The 23500-nt window shown below is 39.4% G+C and overlaps 1 protein-coding gene across 22 annotated transcripts in view; it reads right to left on the reverse strand.

The window, feature by feature from the left end:
* Positions 1-23500, reverse strand: part of KIAA1217 (KIAA1217 ortholog) — a 355102-nt gene that overhangs the window by 98101 nt on the left and 233501 nt on the right. Inside the window, exon 1 of one of the 22 annotated variants that reach the window (XM_064407769.1) lies at positions 4802-4980. The exons of the other annotated variants lie outside the window; for them this stretch is intronic. The gene's annotated coding sequence lies outside the window, so the exon portion shown is untranslated. Of the gene's footprint in view, positions 1-4801; positions 4981-23500 lie in introns of those variants that run through there. 22 annotated transcript variants of the gene reach the window in all.

The raw sequence follows: 23500 nt of genomic DNA on the forward strand, positions 1-23500 counted from the left end.
CCAGTACAAGCTTTCACAAAATAAATGTTGACCCCAATAGTCAATGTTTCAGGACCTAACAGAGGACCCAAGCAGAGTCATAGTCTAGACTGCTGCTACGTGAGTCAGATTGGTGCTGTAGCAAAAAAACCCTGAAATACCTAACAGAGAGGAAAACACAAGATATACCTACTAAGGAACAGCATTATCCAAAATTAAAATGTGTAAGTAGAGACTCCAGAGAGGCAGACAAACTGAAGGAAATGCTGGCACATTCCAAGCCACCTCAGGGATGGGTGCCAGAAAACAGAAGGAGGTTCAGAAGGAGGCAGCAGGTCTCTCTCCCCCCTCTGCCAAGACCAGTTAGGTTACATTTCCTCAGTCAGCCATGGTCTTTCCCCCCAAGCTCTATGTTAGGAGGCACTCCCCTGAAGGTTTCTTTGTGCAACAGGGTTCCCCTGAAGGTTTCTTTGTGCAATAGGGTTCATCTTTCACCCAGATGAGTAGAGCTGACCTTCCTTAAGGACTTCTCTGATAAAATACACTGTCTGTGCTAGTTCTGGGTTACAAGATCACCAGAAAAGATAGGCCAAAATAGGGGTGGACAAATCTGGTGTAAACATATGTAATTACACAGAATGATGATGACTCTTTTACTTGGAACACACTATTTTATTTACAAGGATACAGAGCCTTGTAACCTTTTCAGGGTATATAAAGTACAGCACATGGAGCTAGCAATTACAGAAGACCTTCCAACCACTCTTGGAATCTGACAAAGAGTTAAAACTGTAGTTAATCATGCCTCATGACAGACATCTGTCTGCTACAGCTTGGCAAAAGAATGCACTTTCAGTACATCTGCTTTAGTCCTTTCACTGACTCAGTAAAAATAAAGAAAAAAGTGCAAGGCTCTTTAATGCAGTAAAATTGCAAATAATTAGGAATAAAACCTGAAAGTACCTGAATAATGAAAAATTAGATACTGCAGAGATGCCAATGTAATGGGCAGCCATGGAGTAGCAGAGATTTTTCATCAAGTTCTCTGCATGCCACTGCCTCTGGTCCTCTGCTCAGATTTGTCCACACTAATCCTCTCGTGCTTTTGTTCTAGCTGGTTTTATGTTTCTGCTCTTCATAGAGTTCTTCTATGCTCATTTCCAGTTATTTTTTATACTAATCTATATAACAGAAACCTTTTTTCCCCCTTTTCCTTTCTCCTGCAAATTTACTTCACACATTTCCATAGACAAAACAGAAATCAGAAAAAAAAATTGCACAACCTGAAGAAAGTTTTAATTTTGCATCTCTCAATCAATTACCACTTTTTATTTCTTGTCTCCAAGAACTTCCTTAGCCCTTATCTTGACAGAAATTTATCTATTCAGGAGAATAATTTTACATATCTTGGAAGTTGCTAGCACTCCTGGCAATGTACAAATGGTAAAGGCACCAAAAAATAAAACAGAGGTAGTAAAATATATTTTTTCAATCATGTACTCTAACAACCATAGCATAGGCAGCCCCCCTTCCCCCACATTTAAGAGTCTTCTTGACATTTCAAATAGAGAGGAAAAATCAGTAGAAAAATGGAAGCCTACTCTTCTTGACCTTCAAGTAAACTTCTTGTTGTGTGACATGTACCAAAGATGGACACGGGATATGTGACAGAGTGCAAATAGGCATATAAACAGGTTTTTTCATGTATGATGACTTTAAAGTATTACCACAGCACATGAATTCTTACTACTGCAACAATGCTTCTTCATCACATTATTGTTGTCTGAAGGATGGATCTGCTTTTTGCACAGATACAGTCTTTGGGTTTCCATATTAACACAACAAGGTTTTACTTGCCTGGACATGCTATTAGCAACACATTACTATTGAAGAGAAAGCAAATACTACCCATATTATCTTGTTTATAAGCATTTTCCATATTTTTCCACAGTACTTTCTCAAAAAAGTTAAGTGCTTATACATGTCTATATAAACTGAAGTTCATATTACCTCTGTGCAACTGATGTATTTGGATACTCTGTCTCACTGGCGGAGCTGGGGGTGGGGAGATGACTCAGCAGCTGAATGCAACCTCAAACCATCTCTCATGACAAACTCACTTCTGTGCTTTTGCTGCTTTTTTAGCGTTACAAGATGTAAAAATCTACGGCCTCTTTCTTTGGGATGCCATCAGCTGGAAATGGTACCATGCCAGGAGCAGGCACATGCCAGCATCCGTGTTCTCCGGAGCTGAAGAGAGTGGGAGGGCAGCTGCCCACTTGCCGCATACAGATGCTGTAGGTGTTCATTATACTCTTCCCTGGTGACTGCTCAGGGACCAGCACACATCTCTAGCTTTCATTTCTCTATCTTGAACCCAAACTTTTCACTATTTTCTGTTGAATCAACAACAACGAGTACAAAGCCAGTTCCTTCTCACAAGCATCTCAGTTTGGTGACAATATGGATTTCTACGGTATGAATGGCCAGAATTATTTCCTGTTTGATAAGGAGAAACGCCTGAGCCATGGCTGCCCACCACCCTAGCACTGAAGGAAGGTACCCCACTTGCCTGGAGCCTCCTTGGCTGGGAGGCATGTCCTGCGCTGGGAGCTGCCCCTTCCGCAGCAGTGCCGGCCGCCTCCTGCCCCGGGCACGGGAGCGCTGCCAGCCGGGCACAGAGCCCGCCCCCGCCACGGAGCAAAACAGCGCATTCGGTGTGCTGCCAGCCTGAGGTGCTGCCCCAGAGCACACCTTCACGTGCTCCGACAAAGGCAGGAAACAGACCCAGAAGAACTTTTCCAAGCAAGGTAAAGAAAGCATTCCTCCTCGCTCCCGTGGTGAATGAGGAGGGAAGACACCTCAGCCATCCGCACCTGTAATGCTCAGTCACAGCCACGCACTGCCCATCCTGACAGAGCCTGCATGCTCTGACGAGTGGACATTTTACTAAATTTGGTGAATTTATTGGAAGGTAAAACTCCTCTGCTTATGACGGGATCTTTATCTACTGCTCTCTATTCACTGATGCTGACCACAGTTTCTTCCACCTAGAGGTAAAAAAACCATGTCTAATGATGGGACAGAGTTTATCTGCCGTATTTTTAGGTTGTAATGATATTCAAGTCATCCTAAAAATCTGCACGTTTTCCCACGAGCTTTGCTAGCTCCTGTTGGTGGCCAGCTGCATGCTCCCTGCTGTGGCAAGCTGCCAAAACTCATTTCTTTTAATCCTGAGTGCTGTGAATCACCAAGCAGGACATCCACAGGCTGCTCCCCTTTGGCAAGACCATGGCTTGCTCTTCAGCAGGTTGATCCCCAGAGTTAGCAAAAAAAGTTTTTCATGAAATTCTGTTATAAATGACTAACATAAAACAACGGTTTTTTTTTAAACTGTAAGCGCCTAGATAAATTGAAACCTGTTTTTCAGGAAAGCTGTATGTCTTTACTAAAGATATTCATTAGGAGCAATAAAAGCTGGAGGTGCTCAGCACTTATGCTGCCAGACCTCTTATTCAGATGTTTAATTGCAGGAACTTGCATTTGAAAATGCTGCCCTAAGGAACTCAACAGCCCGTCTAAGAGCAGCTTAATTGGTCCAGACAAGTCCAGACTGAAATATGCAACATGCTGTGGCATCTCTCTGGAATACGCGTAATATCAGAAAACCCCAAGCCATCCACATTAAAGCGTAAAAATATTGTGCAGTATGTTTCTGTCCAAATCCAAGGTTTTCTTTTTCTAAAAACACCTGAGATTTGATGGTAGAAAATGAAGTAAAATAACAGACAAAACTATTAGTCACTCACTAATAAAAAGCAAAAGTCATACTTAATGAAAGAAACCTTTAAAGTAAAATCATTTATCTCTCCACTTTATTCTAATCCTTTGTCACGTGAATAATTTATTCACACATGAGAGTCAAATTAAAAAAGCCACAATTCACCTCACTATTTTCCCCTGCCTTCTACGGGTAGATCAATTTTCCTCAGACCAAAACTGCGTCTTTCACAGTCTCTGTCATATTCTTGCATCACAGCTTCAGTTTATTATTACTTTGTTTAAATAAGTTATCCATAAATTCCAGCCTGGACATCAGCATTTTTCTTAATTAAGACCTTATGGCAGTTTCAGTTGGAAGCTATTTATCTTTTCCCTCCTGAAAAACTCTACTGTGAAGTATTCACAACCCAGCACGACCCTTTGTTCCATCCAGGAGATGGCTGCGTTTCATCAGCAGTGGGTGAGGTAACTCCTACCTACACAATCCCCAAAATCGCCATGAGAACTGTGAAGATTAAAAGGGATGATTTAAACAAAAACTATCATTATGCTGATTAAAGGGGAAAGATCTTTACATGCTTAAAACCACATGCAAAAAACTAAGGAGGGGGTGTGAGGGAAGAATATATACCAGATGCCTAAATGTATCTAGGGGATAGTGAGTTCTGATTCAAGATTATTTACCCATCCCGGTTCCTCCCACACACGTCCCTAAGGAAAACAGGAGGAGGGTCTGTTTCTGTGGTGTCTGTTTCCCAAAGCACAGGAACACCGTGCAGCGATCCTGGAGAAACCTGTTTTTCTGTATTTCTACAAGCTGAGAAGGTGCTTTGCATTAACATGCTATTTTTAAAATACCCGAAGAAAAGACCCAGGGGCAGGAGGGCCGGCGAGCGAGGTCAGCGGGCAGGGTGTGCTGCCGCCGGCCGCAGCGCTGCTCGTCCCGGGCCATTGTCCCTGCTGGGGGCTGGCAGCACACCCACGCCACCGACTTCATTTTAGCCCCTACTCGTGGAAGTAAACGTGCTGAAGCACTTACGAGAGCTTGTTGCTCTGGCACCTGGGAGAGTTAGGGGGCTGCCGCAGGACACAGGCTGTAGGAGCTTCTGCTGTTCCTCTCTCCCAGCTCGTCACCTTGCTCTGCTCCTCGTTTTTCCCTCCCTCGAGGCCACCTTGGCGAGGGAGGAGAAACCTTCCTGCCCTCCGCACCTCAGCCTCTCCCGCCCTTCCCTGTGGTCCCGTGTTTATTGGCCTCCTTAAATCCTGAGAGGGAACCACAAATCAGGTGCAAATGAGCTGTGCCTGCTCCCGGCTCCCCCGCGTTATCTCGGGGCTGTCACGATTGCGCTCTGGGCTGCGGCAGCAGCCGTGCAGAGGCTCCTTTAGGTGTGCATCTACAAGGCCTGTACACATTCACTGCCTCCCTGGGGGAAAAAAAAGGGTAGCTGTTGTAGACATCCATTCTGCATGGCGTTACAAGCCTTCTAGAAATGGAAGAGAAGCTCAGCAGGATGAAAGGTGAGATACAGGTGACTTCAGAGGTACACTGTGCATATAAGATAATTCTGCAAGTTGCAGAACTAAGATTTTTTTTTTTTTTTGCATGTTCAATACAAAAATATTACTGCTCTGCCCACAGAGCTGTCCTTAATTTTGCAGCAAGTTCCTAAGCCAGTTCCAAGTATGTATATAAAAGAAATGTAAAGCTGCAATTGGGACAGCGTTTAGGAATCACTTCTCAAGGACCTCCCACTGAATTCTGGTGGATTTCAGAGCCACTAATACAAGAGCTTAATGTCTGTCATGCCATTAAAGGAAAAGTCAGAATTAAAAATATTGTCAGAGGACGCACATGCATCACACTCCCATATGCAATTAATCTATATGCATAATACTTCATTGCTGTGAAATACAGGGAGACAAAGCATGCAGATTCATATTTATTTGAGAATTTTAGTTGTGAAGCAAGACACACACAATTAAAGGGTAACAAACTCAAGTCACAGCAGAGTGCAGAAAAAAGAAAGTACAGTACTAACTCTCTGAGAGGATTCAATTTTCATCATGTACCTTTGAATGTCAAGTTCTGAATGAAGGGAGACCAACATGCACTGCAAAACCTGTGGATCAAAGAGAGAAAAGAAGGGGAGGGGGAGAGATAATTGTTAACAGGAAAAGAAAAAGGAGAGCAATAGAAATTTAAAAAGAGTAATGTGTACATACTGAAAGTATACTGAATAAAGGAAGAGAAGAGAGAAGCACTGAAAAACAATGAAGGAAATGCACATGTGGCAGACAACAATACGCTCTATCAATACTTAATGGCCAATATTCTCAGAACTCTTGCTGAACTCAGTTCAGATGTGCTACATGTGGTTGTATGTCAAAGAAACAAAGATGTTCTAATATAAAAGTTAATGGCTGAAAGCTGAGTCATAGAAATTCATACATACACATATATATACACATACATATATATAAACCACAACTGACAAGTAACAAAACATTTCTTCCTGAGAAATGATACAGCTCTTGGCTAGAGTTAGCAGCAGTCATTACACTTTTGTGTTCATTTCACACTTACTACAGGGACATGGAATCCTTCAAGCAGAATGAGAAATACTGTGTAACTTATGAGTAACCACAACTTAGAATAAGAGAAACTATGGTATGAATAAAAAGTCTTTGCCAATCACATCTCTCTTTAAAATTCTACCTCTGATCTTGAACCCTACAGAATGTGAGAATTTGCTAAAAGGGTTTTAAGGGCCAAAAAAACCCAAACATTTTTTTTCTCCAACACATGAATGAGATGCTAATTGGAGGGGAAATTGCCTACTGCTGTTTCAGTTCACAGAGGTAGATGTCCTGTATTTTCCTTAATCTTCATTTGCCTGTGGGTAAGGAGATTTTTGCAGAGTGGTCTAAAAAAACCTTCTCTAAGCAATCAACTCCTCCTTCAACAGAGTCAGGCTCCCACAACTGCTGCTTCCCAGTTCAGAACATACAGCTATTCATACCAGGCAAAGAAATGCAACTGCTTTGACAACAAGGACGTCATTGTTAAAGAATCTTATTTAACAAGTAATTATAATGCCAACATCACAATTAAGAGAGTAATTCAAAAAATCTTTTGAATTTTACAAACCCAGAGGATATGAGCATGTGAGAGCCGATTCTGGGGATGAGATAAGCAGCTTATAAGTATGCTATAATTTTTCATGCTTTTGTCCATTGGATACTTTGGAAGGGCAGTACCATTTTATTTTAAAGAGAACAATAGATCATTTTTCTCCTTATGATAACTGCATAATTTAGAATTGTTCAAGTAAAATGTGATTTTTACAAATAAGCTATTTATGCAAACACAGTACAAATTAAATGTAGCCTTCCGGCAACAACTGGAAACATTCCAGTTCCAAACCACAAAGACAAAACAGTCTGTTGCTAATGTCTCGGTAATACTGAAACTGTACTGGAGTTTTTCATGGTTTTATAATGTTACCACCCCACATATGCAAACCTGAGAAACGCTCCTTAGCTTTTATTAAACAATTCTCTTTAAAAAGAAAAGAAAAAAGAGAAAAGGATTGTATAAGACCAAGTCCCTTCTCAATGCCAAACACAGAAGACTTCCAAGCAAAAAAAATCATCCTGAATGTTTGCTTGCCATTCAGGCATCATTACACATCAAGAACACACGTCAGAAGGGACATCACTCTGCCCAATGGCAGCATAAAAGTGTGCAACAGTCACCATTCCTAAAGCCACTGCATAGGATCAACTTGAGCTACTTAGTTTCTCAAACCTTGTCACCTCATGGAGGTGTCGATTATGTCACTTTTCTCTGGACTCTCCCTAGTCCCAAAGGAAGTGAAACATCAATTCTGACCTCAGAGTGGGTAAGGAAATGAGGATGCTTGAGGTAACCTGCAATACTTCTCACCCTCAATCCAGAGAAATCTCTAGCCCTTGCCCTTCTCTCATCACAATACAGTATTTATTTTAAAGCAAGTAGATAAATGAAGATATGCAGTTAAAATACATAAGATGGGTCCACCTTACATCCAGAAGTCTCTCCTTCCTCCTGCAGGAATTGATTTGAAATCATATGGATATGCTGCTGGATTAGGAGCTAGTGTTCTCTGAATAAACACAGCCTTGCAGGAAAAAAAGAACTACACACAAATCCAGAACCACAACAGCAGTGCAGCAGGAGGCTTCTTCTACTCCTGCATAAGGCAGCACCAGGAGACTAACAAGGCGTCCATGGTGTTGTGTAGCAAACTTCAGATCTCCTAAAGAAGATCCAGACATGCCAGTGTGGGAGAAATATAATTAAGACCATTACTGCAGCCCACGTAAAGACCTTATTATGAATGAAATTTGAAGACATTTGGGTCTGAATCCAAACCTGAAGCATGGCTTCCTTTGGATCTTTCCAAAATATTTCTTAACTGTCTGCATTTCTATCCAAACTCAACACCACACTGATGCCTTCATCAGCACTCCACTAACCTCAGGGGTATTTAAAGATGGAAACCAATAATAATCTCTTTTTTCCTTTACTTCTGGATTGTAGAGGAGTATGATTTTTTCCATCTATCAGCATGCATATGGATATATATAGTCCACAATGATGGGAAATGAATCCAAGGAGAGCTTTCCAATTTCCAAATGCAGCAAGGGCTGCAATCTCTCGACTCCAGGGACAGGTTTCTGGGACAATCTCCTGTCTTCTGCTTCCCTCACCAACTCAGTCATTGTTCCAGAAAGATGAGGCATCAAAACAAATATTCAGCATGAGGAGAGAAACAGGATGTTGGAGCAAATCCCACACAAGATTAAAAAACTCTGGACTTCACTTACTAAGAAATAAAGAACTATAGACTGCAGAACACTCAACTAACGTGCTCTGAGCAACCTCTGCTGGCCAGCAGATAGGATCCCATGCCTTCTCCTAAATGGAGCTGTACAAAGCCTGTGATTTCATTTTCATCTATGAATGCAGATCCTTAGCTGGCTTGAATGAACATTACTTGACCAGCTCAAACAGTGCAAGGAAAACCTGTGAAAGGTGGGCCCGTCACTTCCCAAAGAGATGGAAAAAAGACTGGGATTTCCACTTTCTGCTAACCAAATACCCTCAGAGCACAGAGGCTCCTGTTGAAACTAGTGTTATGCTTTTATGAGTTGTGGAAGCAAATAGTCAGAATACAAGAGGCACCAATGCTTGTACATGTTGGACTGGCATGCAAAGAAACAGATTAATACAAGCAGATGGACATATAAAATTAATACATAAAAAAATCAACAAAAGAGCATAAGTAGTTTCCTGTGGAAAAAGGAAAATACTAGAGGCCAAGAAGAGTAGAAGCTGGGGCTGGAACACAACACACAACTAAGAAACAGTTGCAGAGTGTCACTACTGGCAGGTATGAGCAGGAAGGGGTGTTACATTTGAGAAAATTTTGGGAGCCAGACATCATTGTAATGAGAAGAGTACCAGAGACAAAGGAAACAGCTGCAAAACATGTTGCTTTTGAACTTTAAACCTAAATGGAGCAAGTGGTGGCCCTGGAAATGGGTGTAGAAGGCTAAGAGTCATAGGAGGAAAGCAAAGTTTTCCAGGAATGTGCTGAATGTCATCAAACAAAGACATAAGAAAAGTCTGGTGAATACCACTTGTAGTGCCCAAAGGAACACGCAGCAGTTTAGGGAGGACAAGGATTAATACCCTGAGGCTGACTGACTGTATTAGTCATTATCCCGGGGCCCTCAAAACAAGGGTGAATGAACTGCAAGTCTGCCTTGTGGGATCTGCTTGCTAAGCAGATCAAAGGAGTGTATTCACCACTTTAAGCAGGATCAGACCTGTTGTACACTGAAATTCTAAGTCTCCAGAGGAAAACACAGATGCTTGAGACATTTGTGTTGATGATTTAGTAGGAGACATCTGTCCCCCTGAGTCAGTCTGAAATAATGTCACAGAAGGGTGTTAAGAGCACAATGTGCTCCCTCCGCAGGAATGCAGCACTGCTGTTCTGGCTGGCAGTGACATACAAGCTGAAATGCCTTTTCACTGGCAGTACTGCAGCAGAGGAGCATTTTAAGTTTTCCCCTTTTTTTCGGTCTGTGTAATATGCCCTTGATTTATGCTTCTGATGGATTTCCAAAAGGAAGTCCTTACAAAAGCAGAATACATTAAACACATTACATTTATCATGGGTCACCCAGGAAGATGACACTGATGTTGAGAAAGCAAGCAGCTAAAATCAGAGAAATACAGGAGTACAGAGTGAAGCAAAGGGGGGGCTAAGCCAGGACCCCAGGACATTAGGATGACAATTTGTGTTCCTTAGGTTTACAGTCTCTGGGTGAAATCCTGCAGAGACATGCAATCAGCTGAAGCTGCAGGGAAATGATAATCAGAACACAAAGGGCTTGAGATGAGTATGTAGATGATGATATACAACTAAATGAGATGCTGACTCATAAGTCCTCTAAAACAGCTTGAAACTGAAGGAAGGAAATGAGGATCAACTGCCTATTTCCTGTGCGCAATGGTTTTGTGGGGAGGATGCGAGAGAAAATGGTGTTTCTCAACAATGCTGGGATGGGAAAAAGTGAGGATAGTAACTCAGCTGGGATCAGGCCAAAGAGGTTCTTCCAACAGAAAAGTTAAGCACTCAAGTATCTGCCAAAGAAGGGAAAGGGTGAAGCCTTTAATCACATGAAAACACAGTCAATGTACAGGATCAACTGCAGCGAGCTACACAACAGCACTTAAACAACTGCGGGGGTGAGGGGCGACACTCGTGGTGATGGCCAATGACAAATGGTGCTAAAGGAAGCATGGAAACAAAAAAACACCCCGAAATTCGAACCACGAATGCATTCAGAGAGATAGCAAAGGAAGAGGTCTGCACAAAACATTATGACTTACTCTGTTTCAAGATTTACGTTTTCCAGGGCACTCTACATCCACATATCCCTCAAGCTGCATACACTCTTTGACTCAAAGTCATTGAACAGTACAGCTGAAAATTACATATGTTAACCAGGCAAACTATTTTGGTTTTAATTTCCAAACAACAACAAAAAATAAGGGTCTTCTCTTCATTGTTGATTTCCTCTTCCTCACAGTTCTTGTCAAAAATAGCTAAAACTTTGTGTTTCATTTTAGTGAGGATTAAACTATTATTTTATATAATTTCATTTAATATATATATATATAGTAAATTTTAAAAGCAAACACCCAGAACAAGGAAAAAAAGTCTCAGTGGAATTCAGATCACAGTCCAAATTATACTTTTTCAGAGATAGAAAATATTTACACCTTTAAAGTAAAAAATAGTCTGGTATTCACAGGGTTCACAATTTCTCCAGGGTCACAAAGCCTTCTCCATTTTCTTGTTTCTCCACCCATGTAGAGTTGCTGTTTTGAAACACCTTATTTTTGCACTGCCTCAACATAACTACAGTATTGTATCTGTACTCCAGTTCCCATACAATAGCAAAGGAAAATGTAACTTTTTGTTCATCTTAGATGACTTTTCAGGCTAGTGTTCTTTAAGCAAGAACCTGCAGGGTATTGTATATTTCAGTGTTGGCTTTATGCTTTAACTATATAATTAAACATATAATTAGGAATAATCATAGAAAAAAATCCATTAGGCTCTTTTCATTAATGAAGTTAGGCATGAATAGATTGTTTGGTTGCTCTTGGGGCCTAGCACCTACAGAGGTGGGGGCTTATCAGACTCTACTCTTTCCACATTTCACATAAAAGTAACCAAGACAATACATAAAATATATTCTTCCTGTATTTATGATTTGTCTGTCCCCCCCTACAGAATTTAAGTAGCACTCTGCAGTGCAACATACAAACCCAGACTGGTTGGTGCAGGCTGAAGAAAATTCAATGACTGGTCCTACTTCCTCTGAGGTAATCTGAACCTGATTTGAATCCATGAACCTGCACTTTAATCAGTCCTTTGTAATGCAAAATTCTATATGCGAAAAGCCTCCATTGTACAGACCTGGAAAACTGAAGAAACATTGGCTGAAGATCTCAAACTTGGCTGCCTAATGAGGCTTACAAGTTTTCAAGGAGGTATTTCCCTGTGCCTCCTACTAATTCTGGTAAGATTTGCATGAAACAGACCAATTTTCAGTTAGTGGATCAATTGGGAGTTTTCAGCCACTGACATGTAATATCTGAGATAGCCAACAATTTAAATATGGATTCAGAGACTAAACTTAACTGAGTGTCAAGAAGATTGTTTACAATTTTTCTATATTTTTCCCCACTGTTGGAAATTGGGAAAATTAGACAAATGCAGTATTTTGGTTTCCAACAGTGTATCTCTGCTATTATTCACTCCCTTCCTCCTATCATTATCATCTCTTCTTGGAATCACAATATATTGCTGAAGATAAACAACAAAAAATATTATAAATCTTTATAAAGGAATAAAGAAACAATGATGACCTAAGAAGGAAAAGATTTTCATGAGTTGTCTCCAGTATTTTGAAAAGTAAGAATAATAGAGAAAATGTGATGTTTAAAGAACATAGCTGTTTCTCTCTCTCATTTTTCTGTGGTATTTTTCTCCCAACTTTATTTAAACAACTGGCTGACCTGGTTATTCATACAACAACCATCACTGAAAAGCACAGTATGGTGTATGCAAGAACAACTGATAGTCTACTGAGAACAACATCCTCTGAAATGCAGGAAACTGCATGGACTTGTCATCTTTCATTGCTTAGACTTAATAAGTTCTTGCTTTTGGACTTCAATTTTTGGCTTTCAATATTGATTAAATGTACCAATTCTTTTAGGCTGTGATCTGCTTATCCATTTAAACCTTATAAAAACTACTCAAAGTGGTAAAAATTTGAATTACTTCCAATTCAAAATTATAAGGTTAAAGGAGTTGCTCCCCCCCCCCCCCCAAAAAAAAAGGTATTTACACAGAAGACAATATAAACAAAAATGTCTACACACATTTTGTTTCACTTTCTTGCTGTGTACTTCCAGAAGAAAAAACAACTTTAATGGACAGGTTTGCTAATAACCTAAAGCCCACAACTCCAGATGATGGTGTCAGCCAAGAACCACCATTTGAACTACTGCCCTGGACAACTTTAGAATGGGGTTTATGCAGGAGAGTACCTGCCTGTCAGGATGCCTACTTCCTTTTCTGCCCAGCTTTTATGAAAAAACAAAACCTACTTCAATGCTATGCCTCAAAGCTCTTGATTTCTTTTAAGAAAGTAAGTTGTAGAGCAGAAACAATTTAGAGAACACTCGTCGAGGGTAACCTGGGTAAGAAAAATCAATGGAGAACTGCAGTGGCAACCTCATATTTTGGCAAGTCTTACCAAGTATTTCTGAATATACTAAAGCATTAGGAAATTTAATTAGAATTCCCTTGACCACAGAGAAATGGGTGAATAACTTTGATCCAATCCTAGCTTTCTATGGTCTGAGAGTTAACAAGCTTTGGTTCCCATTTCAGTCATAAAACCACTTTTCCTGTCCTTGGCCCACCATGTACAACAGAACTCACAGTACCTTTTTACCTTACATGGCTTCTGCAATAATTAACTCATGAACAGTTTCCAGCACACTGCAGGGAAAACTGCTACAGAAAAGTATTACATTTATACACCACATTAAGTTTGCTCTTAACCTCTTGTAAGGATCACTGTCTTAGCACAGTAGGAAGGTTTTGCTAAGCAGTCTCCTACATTTTCCCTTAGAACACCTAAAACTTTGAACTACAACATCAAACGTAAAAAGCCTACCTGTTTTATGATTAACTGAATTTATTATCTTCCATTCTTTCTTAAACACATACTTGTCATCTACACAATTACAAGAGAACTATGAGCTCAAAAATGCCTTTGTGCAGCATACACCAGCTTACAACTGAATAGTCAGAGAGTAATTAGAGTGGAATCCAGGAGAATAAATCAGTTTTACTATCTCATAATATCAGTTATCTCATATAAGTGAGACAGATAAATATCAAGTACATATAATGTTATACACAAACGGTGAGATTCTGCAAGGTCCCAAGTGATTCCCATTTTTTATGCAATCAGATATCACTGCTATGATGCTAGGGGCTAATTATCTCCAGCCAACTTTAGGCTGTGGAAAATTATTGTGACATCACTATTGCAAAGCAACACTTTAAGTTTTCATTGGTAAGAATATTTACATATTAATTTAATTTTAAGATTTATATATAGATAGTCAAACACTATATATTGTTCAGACATCTTCATTGAAATACATTTTATTATGTACTTCAAAACTTTTTTCTTAAAATTATCTTCTCACACTTAAGGCATACAGTGTAAACTCAATAATAAACAAAGCATAACACCAGCCCATTAATCAGATATGTCAGTTTAAATATATCCTATTTGGGAACAAAAGCAAATGCTACTGGCTTTATAAACCTTACAGAACAGGGAACAAAGCTAGAGTTGGATTTCAGAAGTTGATGTCATCATTGTTCACAAGCCAACACAGGCTTTAAAACTGAAAAGAATCTACAGTATATAAAATAGTTTCCAACTTGTAAGGGGCCAGGCCGCTCACCAGTGGATAATAATCTGCAGTAGAGTTTAAGCTTTTTTCCTGAGGACAACCTGGGGGAAGGGATCTAACACATTCAGGCAGAACAGAATGTGCAATTCTGTATTCTTATGTGCTGTAACGAGAAATGTCTTTCTAAAATCTCATTTACTTGTATTGTGCATACCTTCTCTTCAAATGCTTAAACATTTCACAAGTTGGGATCTTTACATAGAACACCTTTGTTCCCCAAAAACCTTTATGGCTACAGTGCCTAGCATCATTCTTAAATGACAAAGTATCAAAAATTAGGAGAAAACAAGTCTAATATCCCTGAACGTCTTCAAGGACAGGCTGGATGGAGTTCTGAGCAACCTGCTCTACTGGAAAGTTCCCTACCCATAGCAGGAGCTTGGAACCAGATGATCTTTAATGTCTCTTCTAACCTAAACCATTCCATGATTAGTATGAGCCAATAGATAACTTTTCTGCATATCAGAGGGAGGTGCAGTGACAGGAGTATGTACATTTGAATTTTCTCTTTCATGATTTAGTTTTCTTTCAGAACATATATACATTTTAGAACACAGTATCCTTAGAACTGCTGAAAATTTACCAAATCAAATCCTAAAACTCTGAAATTAAATAAATGTTAGTAGACAAAACCAGATGAGCAGTACATAGCTTCTTCTGCTCTTTTGTGACTATTCATTACTCAGTGCCTTCCCTCTCCTAAATTTAGCAAAAGAAAATGTTATCTGTTCAAACAAAAAAGGGTATACACAAATATTTGAAAAAACTGTCTCAGTTTCTTCTAATTACATGGCACAGCCCCTAATAGCCAATAAATACTGTAGACAGAACATAATGTAGGTTTGTATTTGAGATTATCCATTTGCCTGGTTACTGATACTGCTGAGAGCATATCTTGTGAGTTATAAGTGTGCACACAGAAGGAATCCTGACTCCACAGAAGCTCATGGAATGTGTTTTAGTACAGGCATCCCTACAGGTTATCATCTTTAAGTGTCTTTAAGCCTCAAAAACAGATTTGAAAGATTCAAAGTGAAGAAATAATGGGCTCTAATGTACTGTTCATGAAGGAATCCGAGACTAATTTGCTTTCCAGCAGGTGATTCTGTAGGACTTAAAAAGCAAAACATACTGGCAGTGGTCTTCTAAGATGTGTCTGAACATGGATGAAGGTGCCTAGTCTTGCGAAAATAAATGTGTTCATAGACTCTACAGATACTCCATTGTAGCTTTGCTCCTGGTGTTTGCTGTTGGTCTTGGTGTTATCTTGGAAACTAGAAAATAATTCCTATTTTGGCCATGGAGCAATACTTACGTTTTTTGGGTCTGTGTCCCTCATCCTTCCCTTTTCTGTTTGTTAGATGAAAATATAACTTGTTTCTTCAAACAGCAGTGAAATGTATATTGTCTATGTACAATCATCAAGGCCTTCTATTCTCTGATACAGTTTTTAGCAAGGAAAACTCTGTGCTGGCAGCTTACAGCATCTAAGTGTGCACTGCAGAGGTGCATATTTTCCCTTGAGTGTCCTCAAGAGATTAACTTCTGGCATGCACTGGTATCAATTCTGATTGAGAGAAATCATGACCCTGAGATATAATCAGCAGTACTATCCTATTCAGCATGCTGTTCATAACATAAAGTGATGACAGGCATCGTTGTTCCCAGAAATAATATCCAGGTTGACCAGCTAGAAAACATAGATCTTACACTCATCCACCCAAAAAGGAGATGCAAAGATGGTTTGTGTGGGAGATAATAGTTGTATGACAAATATTCCATTCTATAGGATTTTATATTTGATTGCTGCAGAAGAGAGACTGAGAAACTTTTTTTTTTTTTTAACCTGAAGGTTCTGGGCTAAAGTAATTCAAAATGGAAGAAGTACTCTGATTTGATGAACTCAAAAGGAAATACTGAGTTCTTATGAACATATTCAAGAGTTCCATTCACACTGATAGTGTTACTCCATTATCCCTTTAACCCTCTTAAAAGAGTTCCCATCCCCAATCATTTTTCTCTAGTTATTGAAATTATCAGAAGTATTATTTCTCTATTTCTAAAAGTCAAACAGAAAACCCAGTCTGACAATGAAGGTGGATTAAGGAGAATTCTGTGAAAGCAGATGTTGCAGGGAGTTCACTGAAGGTTATGTAGTGTAAGAAAGCCAAGTGGAAAAAAAATCCAGTGGATGATCATATCTGCCCTGACATGCATTGACTGAGCTTTCAGTTCTGTTTATCTCAGGAACTGAATAAATGGCCAGTAATTTCAATAGTGTCCAATAAGGCAAGGGTGTAAGTTGTACAATGATGCTGAAAGAAATAAGATTATATTTTATTTTTCTGAAGGAACACTGAATTCTAAAAAGAAATAATAATTTGATAATTTCAGAGCTATTAGTAGATAATTTTATGTCATATATCGTTTTGCCAGAACTCTAACAGAAGAAAGTAGGGCACAAGAATCCAGCAGCAGCAATACCTAGATGTCTCTTCTGATTCACTGGTGTAATTCAAGAAATTGATGATTCCACAGACTCCTTTGGAATGTGAACTGAGGGACTGTTTCTTGATGTTAGAAGTAATGGTTTAAATTCTTTCACTATATCTATTACTTTTTCTTATAAATTTCATTTAAAGCTCCATGTCTGGAAAACTGAAAGCTTTTTAAGAGATTTCTCAAAGAGGAATTTCAGGTACTGGATGGTAATAATTGTTAGGACAGCATTTTGCTGTCCTAATTTCAGAACTCAAAGCTCTGAAGTTTAAATGCATGTGGCTACTTACAGAACATTGAGATAAGTCAGACTACATGATTTATAAATTAATGATCTAAAATTCTATAAAAATGCATTTTTCCTTTGAAAATAGAGACCCTTCTTTAGTAAAGGTTTGACTAATCATAGTGCATAGAGCTCCCTAACAGTATTGCTCATGCTGACCTTTACAAGGTAGCTTCTGTGCTGAAGGAAAACAGAAATTTCTTTCCCAGGAGAAATGAAAGAAAGGCAGACAGTAGAAAAATATGAAGAAGAAAACCCATAGGTGAACATAATCCAGAAAAGTATGCTTCTAAATTAACTACATATTATATTTTCTTCCTGAAAAGCAAATGAAAATTTTAAAAAATATGTTTGTGGGGCCTAAGAGTACAAAAAGCCTCACATATGTTTTCAGAAGCATTCTGTAGACAATTCTAATTCAATCTAGTTAACAGAACCTGCCTGTCTTGTTTGCATGAAATACCTAAAGGAAACGGAACAGAAACTGTTGTGAAACTGTGCAGCCCTCTTTTTATGGCTTGGTAAATTCTAGACACATAATGACAACATATGGTCTAGAAAGAATCCTTATTAGATAGCATTTGAAATGGGGAGAGGGGAAGAGGGAACAAAACAGTACTCACCCTTTGAGACCTTTCTTCTGAGGATCTACAACAGATAGCAGCTTATTGAAGTCTGCAACTCCAGCTGCACCATTTATTATGCAAGGACTCAGACAAAAGTGATACCATGGCCCAAGAAACATGCAGAACAGTTTGAAAACTCCTCTTACTTTGTCAAATATATACTCCAAGCAAGCAAGCAAGCAAACAAAAAAAGCCCTACCAAATGTTAACCTTCACAAGGTGAACAAACTGATTTTCAGACAGGCTCTCAAACTCTGCACCTCACATTAATAGGTGGGAAATGCCTGGTTTTGGCTGCAGGGATGATAAAGACAAGCAGCTATCAGCCACTTTGAACATCCTTGGCTCCTTGAAGCAGAGGCCATAAAAGTCAGTTCTGACTCAGATAAGCTGGCTACAGACCTCTCCTAAATTGCCCCACACTGGGCAGTCTGAAGGAGCACTGAGCAGTGGGAGCTCCAGCCACACCACCTTCACTTGCCTGGTGTCTCCTGTAGAGCTGCCTCTGCTCAAATCTCTGGTATTTGGCAAATCTCTGGTATTTTGGCAAATCCCCAAGCAGCAACTTTTGCTCATTCTCAAGCTACCTGATTCATGCTGGTGCTGGGCAGGTCACCAAGCAAAACAAGGACCTCTGGCCCACAGCACAGGAGCTCTTCCAGTCCTGGCCTGTGTGATGGCACCGCAGCTACACTTGCATGCACTGCTGCACCCAACACTGGGATGGCTTATAGGTGAAAAGTCTCTATGGCAATCTATGGGATGGACTGAGCTTCATTTGATCCGCATGCAAGGAGAAGAAAAGTCAGGCACATGTGAAGAGCCAGGTCTCTCTTCCTCTAGACTGCCACAAGCCATCAAAGGGACATAGCTAGGAATATCTGATTGACCTTACCTAGCCTTCACATACATCTTACACATATAATCTTTTCCGAGTGCTTTTAGTATTTGCCTTTTTGCCTAAAAGCAATAATAAAGCAGTATTTTAGAAGTGTATCACAAGATACTAAAGCACTTGACAAATTCTTGAAAGTGTCTGATCTTTTGGGGTAAGATAAAGTACATCTCTTCCACAGTCAAAACTGATGAGACCACAAAGAAGAGAAAGCCAGTAACTATGTAAACTGAAAAATCTTCCTGGTGGGTATGGAACAGTGGGATCAGGAAGGTCAACTCTTCCTTTAGTCACTGTAATTTGCAAGGTTTCTTTGCCAGAAGGGGGTCTTCCACTTCTTTATCGTGGGAAGTGAAATAGCAATAAAAGTAAACTGATAAAGACCTGCAAAAATGGTATGCAAATTTCTGCAAGTAGAGTCACAACCTGCCACCTCAGAGTGCTGCATTCCTAATGCCTGAATCTGCTATTTCACAACATCCTGTATTAACAGCAAAGCACATGTCCAAATTGCAGCTCTCCATTCTGTGCATATTCTTTCTAGACTAGGCTTAACTCATTAGAACTAAGGAAAACTCCAGAGACAATTTATATTTCCTTCATCTGTTGGAAAAATAGAATCTTCACATGAAATCTTCTATCAGTGATTAGGAAAAAAAAATCTAGGAGGCAGAAATGGGATAGAATCCTTCTAGACTATTTTACAGTTGAAAATTGGCCAATTCAAAGAATAATTTTTAAAGCAAAAGACCATGCTTCATCTCTTTTCCAATTACTATTTTCTGGTTAGTAAGTAGGACCTCCCCACAGCTTTCCCAAGGCACTGTACTTTCAAAAACATTGTATTTTAGTAAACTTACTGGCAAAAGAAGCACATTTCAGTATGAAAGTATAAAAGGTTTGCCAATTATGTTTCAGGCTATCATACCTTTTCTTGATTTTCTTATGTTAACTGGAGTGGTGCAGAGGAGCACACAAAAATGCTTACTGTGAAGGACATGCTTTGCTAGGAGGAAGAAGTGAGCTATTCATACAGTCAAATTCATTGGTACAGAGCTGACGTGAAGTCTAAAGCACTAATGTTGTATTTCTATAAACTGGAAACAAAAGCTTGGAACTCTGAAAATAAGTAGCTTTAACAGTCTGATTTCTAGAACAAAGAGTCCTCAAAATGGCCTTAACTATTAATTATTCATTTGATGCCATGGAGAATAAAAAAAATATAATGCCCTCTATCCCCAGGCTTTGCTTAGAATTTTCAGTGGTCATTTTGTTTCTGACAAAGGGGTCTCACACTAGTCAAGCAGTCAAATTCTGCTAGCCTAAGTCATGCTGAACAGTGATTAATCCTGCAGTAAATCTCTGTGAATTTCTAGCATTGAAAACAAACAAAAACAGAGCCAGAGTGCTAACAAGAAACCTCCAACTACTTTTAAGTAGGTGGAGGCACAGCTGGTGGTGTCAGATGTTCAGGGGATTTCTTCTGTATATTTTGTCTCCCAAGTTTTAGATCTGTATTTTCATTACTCACTGTTACCTTCATATTCTTCCCTCTATTTTCTTCAACTGGTGATTCTTATGGCCATGTCTTGCCCTACAATACTGTAAAGCCATGCAAAGTGAACAAGTCACATGCATTTGGTGACTTGTGCATTCCCACAGACCACTGTGACAAGGAGTGAGGTCGCCACAGAAAGTAGCTCAGTGTCACAAGGCCTGTGAGAGTGACCCTGATTTTCCAAGCAAATTGCTACTTTCCATACCGATTCACCTTTGCTTGCAAATAAAGCCCTCATGCCAGCTGTGAGGAGGAGAATATACAATACCCAGCATTCCACACTTTGCAACACTCTGTTACCACTCTGAAGGCACATCCTGAACCATGGGAGCAAAGTGTCTGGGGAGGGAGATTCCCTTAAAAACTTTATTCCTGGTGCTGAATGCACAGGGTTATACAGGAGGGAGGGAGCTCAGCTAGTTTTGCCTGTAAGCCCTTCCAGAAGTGTTTGTGAGGAGGCCCCTAATTTGTAAAAGTTTCAACAAGCTGAAGGAGACACAGTGCACAGTGCTAATAATTCTGCTGAAATACTTCAGGTCTTCAGCAAGGCTGAATTATTCTGCACTGTGTCCCTCAAATGGTCTGAAACCTTCCATGTTTATACAATACCAGATACCCCTTCAGGCAAAGAGCACTCCACATTTCAAAGCAAAGTCAAATACCAAAAAATTATTCATTTGGAACCACAGGAAAAGTTCAGACATGTTACTGAGCAGATTTCACTGAAGGCTCTAATGATCTAATCAGGGGGACTTAATTGCATCTGGCTTTGAAACAAAGCCCAGTGCCCAAAAAGGAGAGGGTTTCTCTGCAGAGCAGTAGCAGCTCCCAGCCGTAAGAGGAACTGAAGTGAGAAAGGATCCACACAGCCCACAGATAACTCTTTGCAGAAGCTCCATTGTTGTAACAAGATCATCTGGAACTGCAAGCACAAACAACATGCCTATTTTTGGAAGTACACTTGATCTATTGCACATGTGGAGATCTGAACACCTTTTGAGAGGGAGAAAATTATGAGGTTATGAACATTTGCACAACAATTTGTTTAACAGCTCAGAAAACTCATGAATAATAATCTGGGCTAACCTTTTGGTAATCACTTTCTTCCTGCTATATAAAATGCATTGTTTGAAAACTATCATCATTGCTATCTCTTTTTCTGTACTCCCTCTTCCCCAATATGTTCTTGTAATTACATTGCAACTGTGCTCTGAAGGATGACCTGAAGACAACTTTTGAAAATTCTCTTTGTAAATCTGTAAACAAAAAAAATATAGAAAAACCCTGTGGTCCAAACAGCCCTTTCCATTGATTAAGGTGTAGAGTAGCACTGCTTTTATTTTAATTCAAAGGGTTTCAACAGTTCTTTGTTCGTATGACTATTTCTCCAGTCTGCTACCCTATTATTGGAAAGATTTCATCTCCAAGTGTGACAGAGAAGCAGAAAAGCTAGTATCCCACAACCTGTTATTACAAATTTTCTGAATTTTTAAAAATGTGAAAATCAGAAATGCTCACATTCCTGTTGAAAATTAAAACACACAAACCAAGAATCGGTTAAGAGCAAGCCACTACTCAGAACACAGGCAATGGGGCTAATCCAAATTAACTCCTGTTAGAATAAAGCACATATTAAATGCCCCCCCCCAAAAAAAAAAAAACAAACAAAAAAACAAACCCCCAACCAAAACCAAAATAACAAAGCAGCAACAGAAACAAAAAGAGTAACAAATCAAAAGAAAAGAAAAAACCCTAACCAATACCTATTCAAGTGGATAGTTTTTCTCATGCAAAAACATGGACTCCAGAGAGTGTGCATCTTGTCTTGATTTTTACCTGTTTGGAACTTGATTAAAGTTGGGAAATCCTGCTTATTCTGATGAATTAGATATTAACTAGAAGGCTTCTCTGGGTCTTTACAATTCAACACTCTTTTCACACTGGGGAAAGAAGAACTGGGGAAAAAAATAGGAGTAATTCCTTCAATTTCAGCTTGGTAAGCAGTGTCACCTTCCTAGCACTATTCAAGAGTTCCCTATTCCTACAAACTCCAAGGCCATGAAGGCCCTCCCACTCCAAGTCATCTTGAGAAGTCAGGACTGGTTGAATATGCAGCAACAGCTCCAAGTTTTTCTGAAGTCTGTGCTTCACATGCCCAGCTCCTCAGGATCTTGCACGGGCCGTGTTCTTTGCTCCTGCTCCTGTGTCTTGGCACTGGAAACTGCTGCTTTATCGTTTTGAGTTAATAGGTGGATGCAGATCATTTTGTACTAAGAACATTGTTCACTATTTCCCTATCATGTACCATCTGCTGACTTATCCCACCAGCTGATATTAGTGTTTTCTTCCAGCTGAAGCCCCAGAAAACACCAGTCTGTCTTTCCAAAATCACTGGATATACTGAAAATGAGTGTGACCATCCTAAAAAACTAAGTGAAGTTGGATCCCAGCTCCTCCATTCCATGTAAATTTTCTGTAAGACTGTTTTGATTAATATTGAAATAGTCTAAGCCAACATTTATTCTCAATGTTCAGCTCATAAAATTATGTAAAAAATTTGTTATGTCTCTTATCATTAAAAAGCCCTCAAATTACAAAGACTGTAGGAAAAAACTTTTTAACTTGAGCAGCAGTCAATATAAGTAAACTCCTCAGACCAGATATCAGGAGAACATGAGAGTTAGAGAAAAGAGCATAATTCTGTACCTTTAAATGGAACAAAAGAAGAAAAAAAATGAAAATCTTAGGTATGGGCACGCTGCTGTAATAAAATAAAATAGAACTAAAAATCCCTGACACAAGTAAGCAAAGAAAAAATAAAGATAAGCGGTAGAATATTTGCTCTAAAGAATAAATGGCTTTTTGGCTAATAATGGAGGTTATCTTTCAAAAATACAAAACATGACACATCTGTGTAGGGTGATCAGACTTCAGACACGTTTCCTGGAGCCTATCTACAAACAATAAGATTAAGACTTGAAAAAATGTGATGAAAAATAAAAAAAAGTTATTTTGCTGCAAAGCAACTGGAAATGCCCAAATGGAAAAAGCAGATAACAGGAGAAAATATCTGAAGGTAAAATGTGAACCACAACTGTTGGTGTCAAATGAGAATAAATAACTTGCCCTTAATGTCCCCAACGGGACGTACCCCTACCAAAAATGCAATTTCTCTTTTATCCATTCCTAGAGAAACTAATTAATTAACCAGATTAATCACAATAATCCTCTACCACATCAGCAA

This window comes from Passer domesticus, chromosome 1, assembly GCF_036417665.1.
Source record: "Passer domesticus isolate bPasDom1 chromosome 1, bPasDom1.hap1, whole genome shotgun sequence".
Taxonomy (NCBI): Eukaryota; Metazoa; Chordata; class Aves; order Passeriformes; family Passeridae; genus Passer; species Passer domesticus.